Genomic DNA, 17,350 nt, shown 5'->3' with positions numbered 1-17,350 from the left:
CTAAACGTTCCTGATCATAGGATTGCCAATTGGGCATTGATAGTCCGTTAAGATCAGTACGTGCTGTGTCTTCTCTCAGGGAGAGTGACTAGTCTCGAGTCATTGGTGTGAGTGACACCAAGACAAGCATGTAGGTGCTCAATAGAGAATGAGTTCACTGAACACGATCAACGAGGAGTTCTCATATTCATGTCACATGAGAACTCATGGTTGGGATAATGCAAAATAGTCCTTTGACCTGAGGCATCACAGCTGTCTTGTGGTTAGGTACTTGATCTTTGATTATGTCAAAAGTCACTCTATCAGGGTGTCAACGACATCGTCGGGGTTAAGCCACTTAGCCATGGAGGCAAGTGAATGCGCAACAAGGGATCTCTAACCTTCAAACTGTTTGAGGGAGAATACTCTATGATATGATTTAGAATCTCTGGCCAGAGTATGAATGAGATGTTGGAATGCGTTCCAGATCACATTCAAGGTAATCATATAAGTACAAGATTCACATTGGATAGTAGACATGAATAAACTATCAAACCAAACAATGTGGTCAAGAGTATTGTATTAGAGAAAGACCGTATTGCATTTGTAATCCTAAACTGAATAGGTTATCCACCTCTTCTGATTAGCTTGGGTAACCATGATATGCTGCTAGGTGTCACTCATGGTTTGTGGAGGCCCTAAACGTGTATAAACACTAAAGGGAGAATTGAAAGTAAGTTTCAATTCACAATCGATTTGAAAGAGTTTGAATCGCCCACTGCCTCGCTAAAAGGAACCTAATGGATCGTACACCGTGTAAGGTAGAGATTGAAGATTCAACGGAGATGAGTAAGAATAATTAAATGGTTTAATTATTTATGGCAAGGATTAATTAATATGATTATTAATCAAACGAATAAGTTCGTTAGAAGACCTCGGGATAGTTTTGGACCTTAAGGCCCAATGGGCTTCGAACGTCAAGTCCATTGACTTAAGTTGTGTGACAACTTAATGAATAATGATTCACAAAGGCCCAAATAGCCCAATAAATCCCATATGGCCGGCCATGTTAGAGAAGGAGTGGTTTTGGACTTATTTACAAGTTTGCCACTCAAATGAATTAAGGAATAAGTATGACTTTATAGCCAAAATTCATTAAAGGTTTTTTTGGAGAAAAAGATGAGAACAAAAACCTCTCTTTGCTCTCAAAGAGGCCGGCCACCCTAGAGGAAAATAGCTAGCAATCTTACTTCCTCTAGGTCACTCATTTCTTCTACAATATGCCTTGGTGTGGAGACTTAGAGGTTCTCAATTTTGGGAACTTGGAGAAACCTTTTCATCCATCCAAATCCATGGATCTAAGATGCAAGGAATGAAGGCCCTCTCTTTGGGTGATTAGACTTTGCTTATGCAAAGAGGAATCTACAAAGGTATTGATTTCTCAACTCACTTTGTTTTGAGTTGAGTCTTGGTTCACCTATCTACTAGGCTTTGAAGTTCATGGGTTAAGTTTTGTTTCTGAGTGCATATAAACATGATTCCACCTTTTAATTGTTAATTGCATGTTGTTGATGTTGCTCAAATGAACTTGTTTTTTACAAATCTTCCTTCAAGTGGTATCAGAGCCTAAGTCTAGTAGTTGGTGAATCCTTTTAGGTTTTGTAGTTCATAGTTTGTGATTTGAATGTTGTAATTGTTACAAGCTTTATTCTTGCTTCTTTGAATGTAAATTTTGTTAGAAAATTTGCCATCTCAAATGTTGTAGATGTAGTTCATATGAGCATGAATTTTGGAGCTAAATTTTGGTGCCATGTTTTTGGGGAAATTCGGCCAAATCCAAAGGGTGGATTTTTGGGTTCTTGTTTGACTTGTTAAAAGTGTTTTAAAGTGACTTTTGGAACCCCCTATATACCCTAGTATGGTTGTATGTTATTTCCCTTAAGTTTGAGTGGTTTTGGGATGTTTTTGGGTGAAGAATGTTCATGGAGCTCTTATGGGTTTTTCATGAATGTTCTTCATTGTTGTTGATATGTTCTTGCCAAGAACAAAAGGTTTGGTGTTTTGATTCAAAGTTTTGATTTATTTCATAAAGTTTTTGTTTTGAAATATTTCTTATGTTTAAATATATTAGATATTTATTTTGAAAAATTAAAGAAATTTTAGTGGGTAGGTGTGTAATGATTTATTCCATTTCACACACCCCACTTACAAAAACTTTGAAATTTTTTTTTATTACTTTGCTTCAAAACTGGCCACCCTACTCAATTAGGGTCCTTGTGGGGCTTTTATGCAATTACATAAAGTTTTGATACTTTTGTGTATTTGTACTTTGACCCAAAAGTTTATGTTTTTACGTAAAGGTCCAAAATCACTAAAAGGACAAATTGTTTTGCTCCTTTAATGAAGTTTTAGCTTTTGTGGAAATTTTTGGGTTCTAGTTGTAATTACATGAAGTAGTGGACTTTTGTGTTTTTACAAAGTGACCCCAAAAGTTTAAGTTTTTGCAAAATAGCCCAAAAGTTGAGGTTAATTGCACTATGGCCCAAACAAGTTGAGGTCATAGCATTTTGGCCCAAATTAGGTAGAGAACAAAATTGTTTTGTCTCTTTAAATGAGAATTGGATTTTCATTTCATTTAGCTCCATTTAAATCAATTCTATGGATACAAAAACCAAATGAAAATGTTGCATTCAAGTTTAATTAGTTAAAGCGTTAATTAATTAAAGAAATGGTGATTATGAACCTAAGCCTGCTATAATTGAGCTATGTGAAAGGCCGTTTCAAATTTGTTTGAACCATGGGAATGTGTAGATTAAATTTTGGTTGTAATTTGATATGATCAATTGTTGTAAAAGAGCATAAGCTCTTCTTTACTTTAAAGTAATTTGATTTGATCAATTGTTGTAAAAGAGCATAAGCTCTTATTTACTTTGAAGTACTCCTTTCTTGTTTTATTCGATATGCATGAAATTGGAGTAGTTGGGTCCAACGCCCAATAAGACAACACGCCTTAATGTGATTAAACGCGTAACTAAAATCAATCACCATCCCTAGACCGAGATTCAACACTAGGCTCGTGTTGAATCGAATCAAAGGTTCATAGTCATCCTAAGGCCCTAAGGCAACTATATAGTCCATCAATGAATGCAAACCTTATGTTAGTAGTATCATATACTCTTGCTTTAAAAACCGTTTTAAAAGCTTAGTGGGAGTATTATATACAGCTAAATCAATCAAATGGACCAATAGTTGTAATAGGACCAAAATTGTTTTAATTAGATTAAAATGAATATTTCGGGACGAAATTCTATTAAGGAGGGTAGGTTGTAACATCCCGTCCCAGAAATATCGAAACGTACATTTGAAATTACAATTTTACCCCTAGTTCGTTACATTTACGTGTAGTGTTGTGTTGTGTAGTGTTGTAGGACCACACACACTCACACACTCTCTTTCTCTCCCGTGATTCCCTCTCCCTCTGTCTCTTTTCTGTCTCTTCTCTCTCTCTCCCGAGCTCCCATTTCTTCTTCTTCCTTCTGAAAACGTACGGACGACACACAAATCACCCAAACCTTGATGGATCGAAGAAACTAAGGACACCATCGAACTCGTGAAGCTCGTACGAGTGCAACCATACCATTTTCAGGTGAGAAATCCTTCGTTTTCATGTCGATTCGAGGTAATCCGATTTAGGTACTGTTCATGCAAACTTAAACTAGCATGTTTTTGGGATTTTGAAGCTTGTAGGAAGCTTGGTGAGGTCCTAAGGAAGCTCGGAGTGCTTCGTTTGAAGGAATTGGACGTCGGGATCATCGTGGTCAAAGTTGGCCGGAGCTTTCGAGGGTTTTTCCGGCGAATCCACGGCGAGTTAGGGGTCGAGGAAGGTATGGATGTGTTCGTCTCGTCAATACCTTCATTTTGATATATAGTACGTCGAAAATGGTTAAGAAATGAAGAAGTTATGACACTTTGAAGTTTACCCAGAAATTCCGGCAAAACACCCACCGCCGGCGAAACCAGTCCGGCGACGCGAGGAAGAAGACGCGCGCGTGGGCAGCGCGTGAACAGTGCGCGTGGGGGCGCGTGAGAGCTCCAAATTGAGTTCTGAAAATTGTCACGCGTTCGTGACGTCGTGTAGATCACCGTGGTATATTCATACACCCAAATTGAGCAACGTATGAGAAAGTTATGGACGAATGTTTGGTGTATGTGCGTTAAATAACGTCAATTTGGTTACTTTTTGTATAGGTGAAAATTATACAGAGGAATAATGTAACCAAGCTAGGGGAGGTTCAGGGACCTATGAGACGTCGATGTGATAAGTGAGTGGGCAGTTATTTTTCAGTATATATATATATACGTATGCTTGACGAATTTCCCAGAAAACGTATTTTAAAAGAAATACGAATTAAATATCCTGTCATATATGCATCATATTTTAATATGTGCATTACCATAATTATGCATACTGTTGCATGGTGCTGAGGAGGCCCAGGTAAGCTACATTTGAAATACATTTGATATACGTATGAAATACATTTGGAATATGATTGAAATACTATCATCACATGCATTAGTAGTGGCATACAATTATATATGTGTATTTGGTGCTGTGGACGCACAGGTAAGTGCCAGGTAAGTGGTATTCATGTTTGTATGCAGTAATAGTTTGAGATGTTTAGAGAGCTCATAATCTGCACCCCCGGTGTTAGTGCTCCCGCCCAGAGAGGGGCAGAGTCCTTCACGTGTATGTTCACCAGCACCACACGCTCGCCTTGGATCCAAGTTAGGTGCAAGCCTTGTCGTGCAGACCACATTAGGTGGTTCCGACTCGTAGGTGACCCGCGATTATTCGCACAGTCTTCACGTGATCGTAGCACTAGAGCGTATATATTACATCCAGTCTTGTCGTACAGACCACGTTAGGTGGTTCCGACTCGTGTGCAGATTCAGATATTGAGTTGAGATTGGAGCTCTATCTGCAGCCGTACAGGTCACGTTAGGTGACTCCCGGCTGCCAGATTATATGTTATTGATGTGATTTACGCTTGAGCATTTACATTTGATTATGAGATTCTGTTGTGGCATATTCTCAAGCATGATTGATATATCTTTGAGCATGACTGGCATATCTATACATACGTATATATGTTATTTTCTGGGAAACTATATTTGTTTTACGGCGAGGGGTTAGTATATTCAAAAGAGAAAAGAAGGTTTTGAATAAGTTTGTTTTGCTGACCCACTCAACTTTGTTTTGCGCCCCTCCAGGTTCAAGAATTGAAAAGGTGTGGTGACTACGAGGAAATTCAACGGTGTTCTGACAGAATGAACCAAATGAGGACTCACCTCCGGGTGTTTCATCTTAGAAGTTGTATATTTTAAAGCTTCCGAACTGTGCAAATGGTTACGTCACTCTCACGTGACGGCCAGCATGCCCTCCTTCGGGACGGGGTGTGTCACTCCAGGTGAGTGGATCTTTTCCTTTTTATTGTGCATATTATTGAGAGTTCTATCGATATTTTTATATCGATTAGGTATATTACCTTCATATAATTATTGTGAATGCTTGAAGTACCTATATGAACTACGAATGGCTTGATCCCTGTTTAGGGTACGTAGGCAGTCTAACGAGACGTTAGATGCAGCCATAAAATATTTGAGACAAAAGCCTTATTTGGGAAATTGAGTAATGCGAAGGAAATTGATAAAGACAAGTTTTAGTTTTGTGAATTAGTTAGTTAATTAGTGTTAATTGGGTTATTATGGATAATTATCCCTGAAAATAAGTAGTTCGGGAGTAGAGCGTTATTGATTGTTCATTTCACACTGTATTGTTTATAATTGAAAATGCTACAACATGGTTGAGTTTTAGATTGCATCATGGTATATCCATATGTATACTACTTTCATATAATTATTGGGAATGCTTTCAAGTGCAAAGGTGGACGCATGACACCCAGGTAAGCTTCAGGTGAGTATATGTTGATGTTAGTGATGGTAGTGAGTACGATTGTGTTGAGACATAGTATAGCTCATAAACTTGCACCCCGGTGTTAGTGCTCCCGCCCGTGGCCAGGGCACAGTCCTTCACGTGATGTTCACCTCCCGCACCTTACGCTCACCTTGGATTCAAGGTAGGTGCACAGTCCTGTCGTACAGACCACTTTAGGTGGTTCTGACTCGTAGGTGACCCGCGATTATTCGCCCAGTCTTCACGTGATCGTAGCACTTGAGCGTATTTATTTACACCCAGTCCTGTCGTACAAACCACTTTAGGTGGTTCCGACTCATGTGCAGGTATACTTATTGAGCTATTGGCTAGCCAAGATTGATAAGATATGGATAAGTCGTACAGGTCACTATAGGTGACTCCGACTTATATGCTAGCCATGATTGATGAGATATGGATAAGTCGTACAGGTCACTGTAGATGACTCCGACTTATATGCTAGCCATGATTGATGAGATATGGATAAGTCGTACAGGTCACTATAGGTGACTCCGACTTATATGCTAGCCAGGATTGATGAGATATGGATAAGTCGTACAGGTCACTGTAGGTGACTCCGACTTATATGCTAGCCATGATTGATGAGATATGGATAAGTCGAAGAGGTCACTGTAGGTGACTCCGACTTATATGCTAGCCATGATTGATGAGATATGGCTAAGTCGTACAGGTCACTATAGGTGACTCCGACTTATATGCTAGCCAGGATTGATGAGATATGGATAAGTCGTACCAGGATTGATGAGATATGGATAAGTCGTACATGTCACTATAGGTGACTCCGACTTATATGCTAGCCATGATTGATGAGATATGGATAAGTTGTACACGTCATTTTAGATGACTTTGACTGATATATCACTTTGTATTGATTTAGTTCATTTGGCCTACTTATTAATGTATGGTGGAGTTGATGGCAAACCGTGGTTTTGGTCATTTCCGAGTATGGTTTGGATATATGTATATATGTTGTACTATCTTATGGAAAACGATACGGGTTTTACATTTAGGGGCATTACTTTTAAAGAGGTAGTAACTTTGGGAAGCTTGGTTTTATTGCTTACTCACACCTTTTGTTTGGTGCCCTCCAGGTTTTAGCTGCTGAGTTTGTATCGACAAGAATTTGTGGCGAATCTTAGTATTGATGAATATTTTTGAGGGTATGATTCTTATCCACATTACTGTACCTTACTTATGCTTTGACATCGCGCGTGAAATGGGTTCGCTCCCACTCGTAGCGCACTCTGGTATTTAGACACTTTTGGATTCAAATTCATTCACTTTTTATACACTATCACATTTTATGGCTTCGTCACCTTCTAGGTGTCGGCCAGCACAGCTTGATTCAGGGTCCAAGTGGACTTTCTGGGTCGGGGTGTGTCAGTATTGTGCTAAATACAGATAAAACATATATCTCACCAAGATGTGTTATTTCCTTTTTATTTTTTTATTTTTTTTATCATACTTTTGCAAGGTGGTGTCGTGCACCATCCTTCCCCTATTTTCTTCTTTGCAATAATTATGTCGCCACCACGTCTTCTCCTTTTCCTTCTTGACTTGCTAACAGTAGCTTGCAATTGTGAGTGGTTTTAGCTTTTGGCATTGTGAGAGCCATATGCCCTCCCCTTGAATGCTTCTTCATGCCTTCATTTCCAAAAGCTGTAAAAGTAGTACTAATAATGGGCGACGTCCAAAAACCACAACTGCAGCAGCTCTCAAATGAAGTTGTCGGCCCGCGTTTCCCTTTCATCCCTTCAATCTGCTAATTTAAACATTTGGCAGTTGGTGCTACCTTTGAAAGATGCTTCCCAACATCATCATTGTTGCCCTTTTTTTTTTATTCTTTACCTTCACACGGTGCCTGAAGCCTTTATAATTGATACACATATATATATATATATATATTATTTATTTATTTTCAGTGCATGCACCACTACTCACAAAATGATGGCCATCCTCCTTATTTTATTCATTTTTTTTTTTACATTTGCTTTCCGCACGCCACCATCACTCATACCGCACCATCAGTGCTTTTAATATTTTGTTTCTGACTCCCCCTACTGTGCACGTCCCTTCCTTCATGTGCCTCTCTGCTTTGGAGACCATTATATATATATACATATATATATATATATATGTATAGGATAGCAGCAACTGCAACCATTGCACAACCACTGCCTTGCTTGCTGCCATACCGTTGCTGTTTGCTGCGCTTACTGCACAAGGGTTGCCCTGAATTTTTTATTTTATTATTATTATTTTTTAAAAAAGTGGTTTAATCCACTCGATGGAGTTCGAGACGATGGGAGGAGCGGACTGCGGTGGGTAGCGTCGAAGCAAGAGAAGAGTGGGCAGGTTGCGTGGATTTGTTGCTCAGAATGCCTAAACGTGGTGGTGCTTTCCAGGCACGGGTTCAAGCCTTCAACTTCAACTTTGGCATTGCTTTGGGCATCCACAATCTTCTTCCTGGTAACCTTTTTACAGAGACCGGGTTTTTTAATGGCCTCATTATGGTGGATAGGAACTTTTGACAGCGATGGCTTCGGAGGGAGGTTCGAGTCATTACCTAGTTGCTGCCGGCCTTCTGGGATCTGCTGCATGCGCAGAAGAGGAAGTTCCTAGAGTGACATGTGGTTGAAGACGCGGGAGTTGTGAAGTTTGGGCGGAGAGCATGACGATGGCCACTGAAGATGACGAGCATGTACGGAGAGCTCCTTGGTTTCGCTGGATCCGCAGCAGCAGACGCTCCTCAGTCGATCCTCCCAGTCTATACAACAGCAACAGGCGACGACAATTGGACGGAGAGGTCCTGCAGGGAAGCTGCGGAGAAGGTTGGTGAATCGCGGCAGTCTGCGGCAGGTCCAGGTGTTGGAAGAAGAAGTTGGGGTTGCTCTGGAGGTTTATGACGGTGGGATCGAGGTGGGTGCGAGGCGGGTTGCACCAATTGGATTTAGGACTGATTCCATCCATTTTGGTCTGGGGGACGTCATTTAAGGTGGAGAAAGACCCCACTTTAACACACACACACACATATATATATATATATATATTTGTTTTGTTTTGTTGTGCCATTTTTTTTTAATTTTTTTTATGTAATTGGGAAGAAACTATAATTTACTTTTTTTTTTTTATACAAAGAAAATTGCAATTTTTTTTTCTACAAGTGTTCACTGCATTCATGGATTTCCTCGTTGTTTTGATGGATTACCCATGTTCACAATTGGTGGCAGTTTCTTGTTAATTTGCAATTGGTGACGGAGTGAGTAGGATGTGGGTGCAACTGTGCTCTTTGCCTGGTGCTTGTTGCAGTGTGTCACTTTTATCTTGTGGGGTTGTGCAAAAGACTGTAGTGAGTTTATGCTATGTAATGCCTTTTGGTCACAACTTTGCTCGGTGGTGACGTTGTCGTGCACACTGACCTTACTACTTGCCGTGGGCTCTTTGCCGTTGCTGCTTGGAGCTTGTTCCAGTGTGTCACCTTTACCATGTGGGGTTGTGCGAAAGACTGCAGCGAGTTTATGCTGTGTAGTGCCTTTTGGTCACAACTTTCCTCGGTGGTGACGTTGGTGTGATGCTCACCCTTGTAACATGGTTTTGTAACCAAATCATTCCTTTAAAGAAATAAAGTATTCATATTTTGAATTTGCTTTTTATGCTTCAAAGTGTTTGTGTTTTTGTTGGTGATGTGACTATACTTGAAGTTTTGAAGTTTCAAGTTGCCTACGTACCCTTGGTTGAGGAAGGATCAAGTCATGACGTAGTTCAAATGAGTGATGGTTTTGATGATGATTTTGCAGTACACAGTTTATGCTCTTGTGGGCTAGGAGCGTTTGGTTGTCACCTTTTACGCTCGTGCAGACAAGGAGCTTTTGCAGTCCCGCCTTTCTTTCGAACAAATAAAACTGGAGCTCCCCAAGGTGAAGTACTAAGCTGAATAAAACCCTTATCAACTAATTCTTGCAACTGGATTTTCGATTCCCTCAATTCAGCAGGAGCCATTTGATAAGGAGTTAAAGATATAGGGTTTGTACCTGGAGGTAAATCAATAGTGAACTTCACGTCTCAATCTAGTGGCAATCCAAGTAAATCATCAAGGAATACATTAGGGAAATGGCTGACTACTCGTACATCCTCCACACTGTTAGGAACATTATTGTCAAGCACCACATAAGCCAAATATCACTGATAACCTTTCGTTAACAACCTTTTAGCCCTCATGGCAGAAATAACACCATGTCTCACTCTACTACGCTCACCAACAAATGTAACCTCAGGTAATCCAGGACAATGAAAAGTGACTATCTTCTCGTAGCAATCTATATTGGCACGATTGTAATGTAACCAATATGTGCCTAAAATAACATCAAAATTAACAATATCTAATGGGATGAGGTCGGCTGGCATAACAACATCCTCCACCAACACGGGACATCTTGTATACACACAGCTAACATAACATGTCTCCCCTCTAGGCATTGACAACTCTAAATCATACTCAAGAGGTGTAGGATGAGGTTGTGTTGTCTGAGCAAACGTATGAGAAATAACAAAATGCGTAGCACCACAACCAATTAATACTCTAGCAAAATGGCCAAGAATATTCAATGTACCCATGATCAAATCAGGATTATTCTGAGCATCATACAGTGTAATATGGTGAATATGTCCCTGAGCCTATTGTCGTCCTCCTCGACCTCTGTTAGCCTGATTACCACTCCCCTGACCTGGTTGACTAGGCTGCCTCAATGGTCTTGCACTACTAGAAGCAACCTCCATGTGTTAGGAATGTCCTCTAGGATACCATTGAGACCCACCAGCTGAATAGGGAGGATACTACGTATAACCTCCAGGATACTGAGGGTAACCACTCTGATAATATGGATCATGCAGATACTGATACTTCCCTGCAGAATAAGGAGCAACATCGCCTTGATAATGATAAGCGCCCCCACGACCAGTCTGGGCATAATTACGAGGTCCTGAAACTTGCTGGATCGAAACTAGTGGTGGTAAAAAAGGTGGCTGGGGCCTCTGCTGATTCTGTGGACAATGCATAGCCCTATGCCCCATCTGACCACAAGTATAGCATCCGCTACTACCTCGCCTATACTCCCTAAAATGCTTATTATTACATCTGCGACATAAGGGAGTACTTGCACTATCAGAATTCCTCTGCCTCTGGAATCGAGGACCTCCAAAAAATCTACCACTTCTCCTCTGCCCAGTGATAGGAGCATATTTATGCGCCTTAGTTTGCTTGTTTTCTTGCATTTATGTTGCTAGTACTTAGTAATTTTAGTAGTTTAAGCCATTTTCGTGTGTTTTTAGGTTCATATGGCTAAGGAAGCAAAAAGATGCATTTTGGAGCCTTTTGGAGCACTTTTGGGCTAAGGATGGATAGCTTATGCTTGGAACCAAAGTGTTGGACGAAATTGAAGACCTAATATCAAAGGATCCTACCTATTCTAGGTCGCAAAACTTGCAATCTTAAGCCATGCCATGTGTCCCCTTATGTTTCCCTTCCTTGTCGTGCAAGGAAGGGCTTTGTTTCCTATTTCTAACTACTTAAAACCACATTCCTCACTCCCATTCCCCATCCACTCATTCATCAAACCATCTCAACCACTTTCACACACATATAAACCCTACATGCACATTCAATCATCCACACCTTGCCGTGCATAACCCACCACTTTCCAACGTAATTCACATGCATTTCCTTCATTATTTCACCCACATGCTCTCCCATTTCAGATTGCATTCCATTCATTCCAGCCAAGCCACATGCACTCCCTTTAATTAATTCAACCTAGCTGTCAAAGCACATGCACATTCACCCTAATCACTCACATACACAACCTGCCATCATTCCAGAAATTCCTCCCGTTGTCGTGCACCCCATTCCATCATTTCAGCACATTCACTTCCACTATTCACTCTTTAATCCACATGCATTCATCATCATTCACCCTAGCTTTAATTCACATGCTTTCACATTCATTTCCAGCACCAAACATCCCTTTGCCGTGCATATCAACACATTTCAGCCATCCCACTTCATCATTTCAGCCACCAAGACATTATTCCTTCATCATTGCACCACATTCAGCCATTTATCCCTTTTCTCCAACCTTGCCGTGCACATCATCATAAACAATCAGCCATTCCACATGCATTTCCACCCACATGCACTTTAATCATTCAATCACACCATCACACATTCATTCTCCAACTTTGCCGTGCCAACCATACACCATTTCAGCTTTCCACCATCAACAAAGAACCATTCATTAACCATTTACTCTTTAATCATTCACTCACATGCACCCTTTAATTCATTTTCAGCACAATCACTTCAAAGCCGTGCATTACTCCTTCATTTCCAGCCATTCCACATGCACATCATTCACTTCACACCTTGCAGCCACATGCATTCCCCTTTGCATTTCCAGCTTTCCACCATCCTCCTAGCTGTCATATTCCCTCTTTTAATCATTCATCTACCTATAAATAAGCATCCATTGCAGCCAAAAAAGATTGATTCACTCTTCCATATTCAGAAAATCATCCATACACACCAACAACATCCACTTGTGCCGTGAGTTCCCTACCAATCCAAACACCATCACTTCCTTCACCATTCCACAAAACCTATCATTCTACATCATCCATAATCCCCAAAAGTCACCTTAGACCTTGTGCTACAACAAAGAGGAAGAGAAGCGGGCCTAAACGTTCATACAATTCAAGTTTGAGTTGTTGGAATGTTTAGGTGTTTCTTTTCCTTTGAATTCAATGTTTAAATTCAATTCTCTTTGTTTTGTACGTATGAGGAACTAAACTCCCCTTGGCTAGGGGGGGATTCGAAATATATGTTTATGCTTGCATTATGATTTGATTACTGCTAATTGCGTTTCATAAGTTGTGAATTCAATTTGTTTAACTGTTTGATTGATAACTTATTTATGTATGTTTATTGAGAGTGCACGCTTAATTTTCATGCATGAATATGACGCTAGAATATAAGTGAGTTTCACCTAATCGTTACAAACTTATATTCACAAGTAGTGGAGGTTGCTTATAAACAATCGCGTTAAATGAATTCTTGGCAAGAGTTTCATGCATTCATAGTTACAATTGCCTCGTCAACATTTATAATTTTCATAGAGCATAATGATCTCTCACTGTACCTCTTCTATGCATTCATGTTGAGGACCGTTGGAGAATGATTTGAATTGTCGCATGCATCATCCAATTCATTGACATAAGGAAGATTTGAAGGTTAATTAGTGCATCACGGTTAACTTGGGGTGTTGAGAATTCATGGTTTATTGAATAGCAATTGGAAATCGTTTTATTATGCAAGTGTAACATGTGTGGAGATGAACCCCTTAGCTAGCCTTCCCATCCATTCAATTCCATCAAATTCATCTTTACAATCTGCAACTTTTGGAGTTCTTTCTTCTTTTATTTTAATTTAACTTGTTGTTCAATTATGTTAAACATGTGGAACTAATTTCTTTTTAGTTAGAGGCGAATTTGAAGCCATGGACATATGTTGATTATGATTTGATTTACTCCAGTTATGAATTCATGAACTTTAGATGTGGTTTACTTTTCTGTTTTGATTAAGAACTTGTTTATGTATGTGGGTTGAGGGTCGACACTTAATTTGCATGCCTAAACTTGATGCTAGGATATAAGGGAATTTCACCTAATCGTTATGAACTTATATTCATAAGTAGTAAAAATCGCTAGTCACGATTGTGTTTAGTAAACCCTAGGCTGGATTAACATGTTTATGATTTCTGTTGAACTTAATGATCTTTGTTGAATGTCTCTATCATGCGTATTCCATAGTTAGGGACTTTGGTTAGGAATAATTTGGTTGTAATGCGTATTCCATTCAATCCAATGAATCTAGGGAAATCTGAAGGTTAATTTAAGCGGACCTAATTAACTTGGAGCATTGTCATTCATCGTTTGTTGACGTCAAAACTGGGAATCAAATTATATGCATATGTTCATGTGTGGATAAGGAACCCTCTAACTAGTTTCTCATCATTCTATTTCATCAATTTCGTTTTTACAATCTGTTTTAATTGCAATCTGTGCATTTAGTTTAATTTAGTCCAAAACTCAATCCCCCTTTACTTTATTGCTCAATTTAGTTAGAAATCAATTTAGTTTGTGTCTTTAAAGTATTTTGAGTCTTTTGGTTTGTCTTAGTGTTTTAAAGTTTAGTTTTGCATTCTTTGAGTTTAGTATAGTGTTTTATATTGTGTTTTTACGTTTTTGAGTCAAATCCAAGTGATTAACAATCCCTCCTAATCCCCGGTCCAGAACGATCCCTACTTACATACTTACTACAATTGATAAAAAGAGGGTTTAATTTGTGCGCGTATAAATCTCGCATCACCCAGGGGAACTCAAACCCCTGCTAGAAGAACCGGAACTAGCACTACTTCTCTTAAAGCTTTGAGTCTGACGAGGTCCCTAAGACGATTGACCGTTATCTTTACCATTTTTCTTCTGGTTACCATCTTTTTCTTCCTCCTCACTATCACTGGGCATATTTTCTGAATCTTCAATTCGAAACAAAATCTCATAAAACTCCTGGTAGGTAGCACAAGGAGTCGTGGTCGCCATAGAACGCCACTTCTTTCGAGTACCCAACCTAAAATGACAGAGCATCTATACTGGATTAGCAACAACCTTTGGGTGATAGTGAGACAAATCAGTAAACCTTCTGTAGTACTCGTTAGCTGTCATCTTCCCTTGTTTTAGGTGCATAAATTCTTGCTTCTTGCGATCTATATGCTCTGGAGGAATGAATCTTTTCTGAAATAACTACTTAAAAACTTCCCAATCAATAACTTCCTTTCATGATAGCTGATAAGACTTCTGTCTCCACCTGGATGCAGGCTCCAGACCTAAAAACCAGGTAGTCGTCTCAACCCACTTATCCTCAGGGAGATTCCTTTGCCTATGCATCAAACAAAAAGTCTTCTCAAGATGATTGAGCCACTGTTCAGCTCCCTCATGTCCTTCATTACCCATAAACTTATCCAACTTCAGATTATACATAGTTTCCAAATGAGTCCTCTAGGGAGGGCGAAGCGAAGACTGAATAACATTCGCTATAGCTTCCCCTAACTTAGCAATATCAGGGAAACCAGACTCAGCCGAGGAACGTTGCTCTCTAGGAGGCGGCATAGTTTTGACAGAAGACACCAAAATAATTAGAATATTCACAAGATATGCAGGACTGCCAAATCTAGGTTCTGATACCAAACTGACACACCCTGATCGAAATCAAGGCGTGATGGCCGTCACGTGAGGGTGACGTAGCCATGTGCGCAATACAGAAATGATAATGATATGAAGAAATGTGTATAACTAATAACCAAGCTAGCTAATTTACACTAAGCAAATATAAGTGCAAATCCCGATATTTAAGTGTGATACACCATAATCTGAGCATAGATAGTCTAAGTACAGTCCAATAGGACAAGTACTAATTATACAATACCAGAGGTGGTCTTACATTAGTGATAATCTATGAGAACCGCCGCGATTCCTTGTAAGCGACCAACAAGCACTCCTACCTAAAACCTGGAGGGCCGCAAAACAGAAAGTGTGAGTGGGCAAAAACAAAGCTTTTCAAAACCATTTCAATTATCAAAGGTAGTAACCCCTTGCCGTAAAACCTGTATAATTTCCTAGAAATTAAAATACATATCTATATCACAACCATGCTCAGAATAGCAAAATTCACGTATATACCATGTTAAATATCTCATCATAAAAATATGTAAGTCAGGTGATATAAATCAATGCAAATGATATGTCAGTCAGAGTCACTTAATATGACTTGTACGACTGAATCTACAGCTCATCCATCTAGCCGGAGTCACTTAATATGACATGTACGGCTCAACCAATAGCTCAACAAGTATGCCTGCACACGAGTCGGAACCACCTAAAGTGGTTTGTACAACAGGACTAGGTGTAAATAAATACGCTCAAGTGCTACGATCACTTGAAGACTGTGCGAATGATCGCGGGTCACCTACAAGTCGGAACCACCTATAGTGCTCTGTACAACAGGACTGTGCACTTAACTTGGATCGTCTTGTATATAGTATACTTGTTTTGTGCATATCATGAGTAGATTATTTAGATCTAATTCAATGGCCAGCACTAGCTCTAGATCCAACTTAGGAACTATACCTGACATTGTCAATGAAGAACAAAAACTGGATTTTCAAACAGACGAAAGTATTGATTTTTCTGACTGGAACATTCCAAAAGTTTCAACCCAAAATATTTACAAGAAAAAATGGTCTTTGACCTCTTTTAAATCAGAACATCACGTCAAAACAGTTGAGAAGGCTTATGCTCTTAGCAAAGAGCATGAGACTTGTCAATTATTTTCTCCAGATTTGTATCTTCATATTGGTTTAGTTCAAATCGCAGTTAAACCATTAACACGAAAAGGTCTTAACACTTCTATCCTTTTATGTCTACGCGACGCTAGATTTACTGATTTCAACAATAGTATACTCGGAATGATCGAATCTAGTCTTTACAACGGACCTATCCATTTTGATTGTTTTCCTGATCTCACAATAAGTCTTTCAGATCCACATGTTTTAAAAGCTCTTACTCTTAATATCAAAACCTCCGGGTACCAAGTCCTGGAAGGAACACAACCTTTGGCACTTATTTTTAGAATTTATTACAAAGTCACTGGCACAAACATGAATTTTCAAGCTTTGAACAAAAGTCCTCGCGACCACACTCTTTTGATCCAAACAACCCAAGAAAGCGCAAACATAAGAGTACCAAGAACCATTAGGTGGTCAGACATCAGTCTCCCTTCAGATTGGTGTTTAATTAATGAAAGTAAGCCGGTTTCCGTCCAAAATAGTCTTGTTAATCTTGACAACATTGAACAATATTTTGACGGCACTGTAAAAATCAATTTTGATAGACCAGCAAGAAAATCTTGTGAATCAGTACATTCACATAAATCTTTTACTCCTAGCAGACAGTCTTTTTCTGGATCCACGTCAACCGATAGACTGGGTCGAGATCAAGATTTGATCAAATCGTTAGTAAACAAAAAGTTAAAAGAGCAGGAAGCTGCACAACAAGATTTAATCAATGATTTGCTCAAATTAAAGTCTGTCGACACTTCTTCACAAGTTGCTCATCCTGTTTACCATCCTCCAAACCAAGAAAAACCCACTTCTCCAACTGCTTCTGATTTTGAAACAACATCGGTGAATCACCAATTACTTGTTTTAAACAAACCACATAAAATCCAATGGAGGAAGCTTAAAGCTGACATCG

At 39.5% G+C, this 17,350-nt stretch overlaps 1 long non-coding RNA gene and 1 pseudogene across 1 annotated transcript; one reads left to right on the top strand and one right to left on the bottom strand.

Moving 5' to 3' along the window:
- The first annotated feature begins 3,480 nt into the window (after nt 1-3,480).
- LOC148699327 (uncharacterized) lies at nt 3,481-5,441 on the top strand. The gene is made up of 5 exons (XR_015955897.1): nt 3,481-3,625; nt 3,720-3,863; nt 3,964-4,126; nt 4,228-4,301; nt 5,251-5,441. It is a non-coding gene; the product is annotated as an uncharacterized LOC148699327 (long non-coding RNA).
- Nucleotides 5,442-14,407: 8,966 nt separating this feature from the next.
- On the bottom strand, nt 14,408-15,304 carry LOC148699326 (uncharacterized; annotated as a pseudogene).
- Between the last annotated feature and the right edge of the window lie 2,046 nt (nt 15,305-17,350).

The sequence above is a fragment of the Pyrus communis genome, chromosome 1 (genome assembly GCF_041283825.1).
Source record: "Pyrus communis isolate YQ-2024b chromosome 1, ASM4128382v1, whole genome shotgun sequence".
NCBI classification, from domain to species: domain Eukaryota; kingdom Viridiplantae; phylum Streptophyta; class Magnoliopsida; order Rosales; family Rosaceae; genus Pyrus; species Pyrus communis.
Note: the sequence above shows the minus strand (reverse complement) of the source record. Positions and strands in the feature narration are given on the sequence as shown.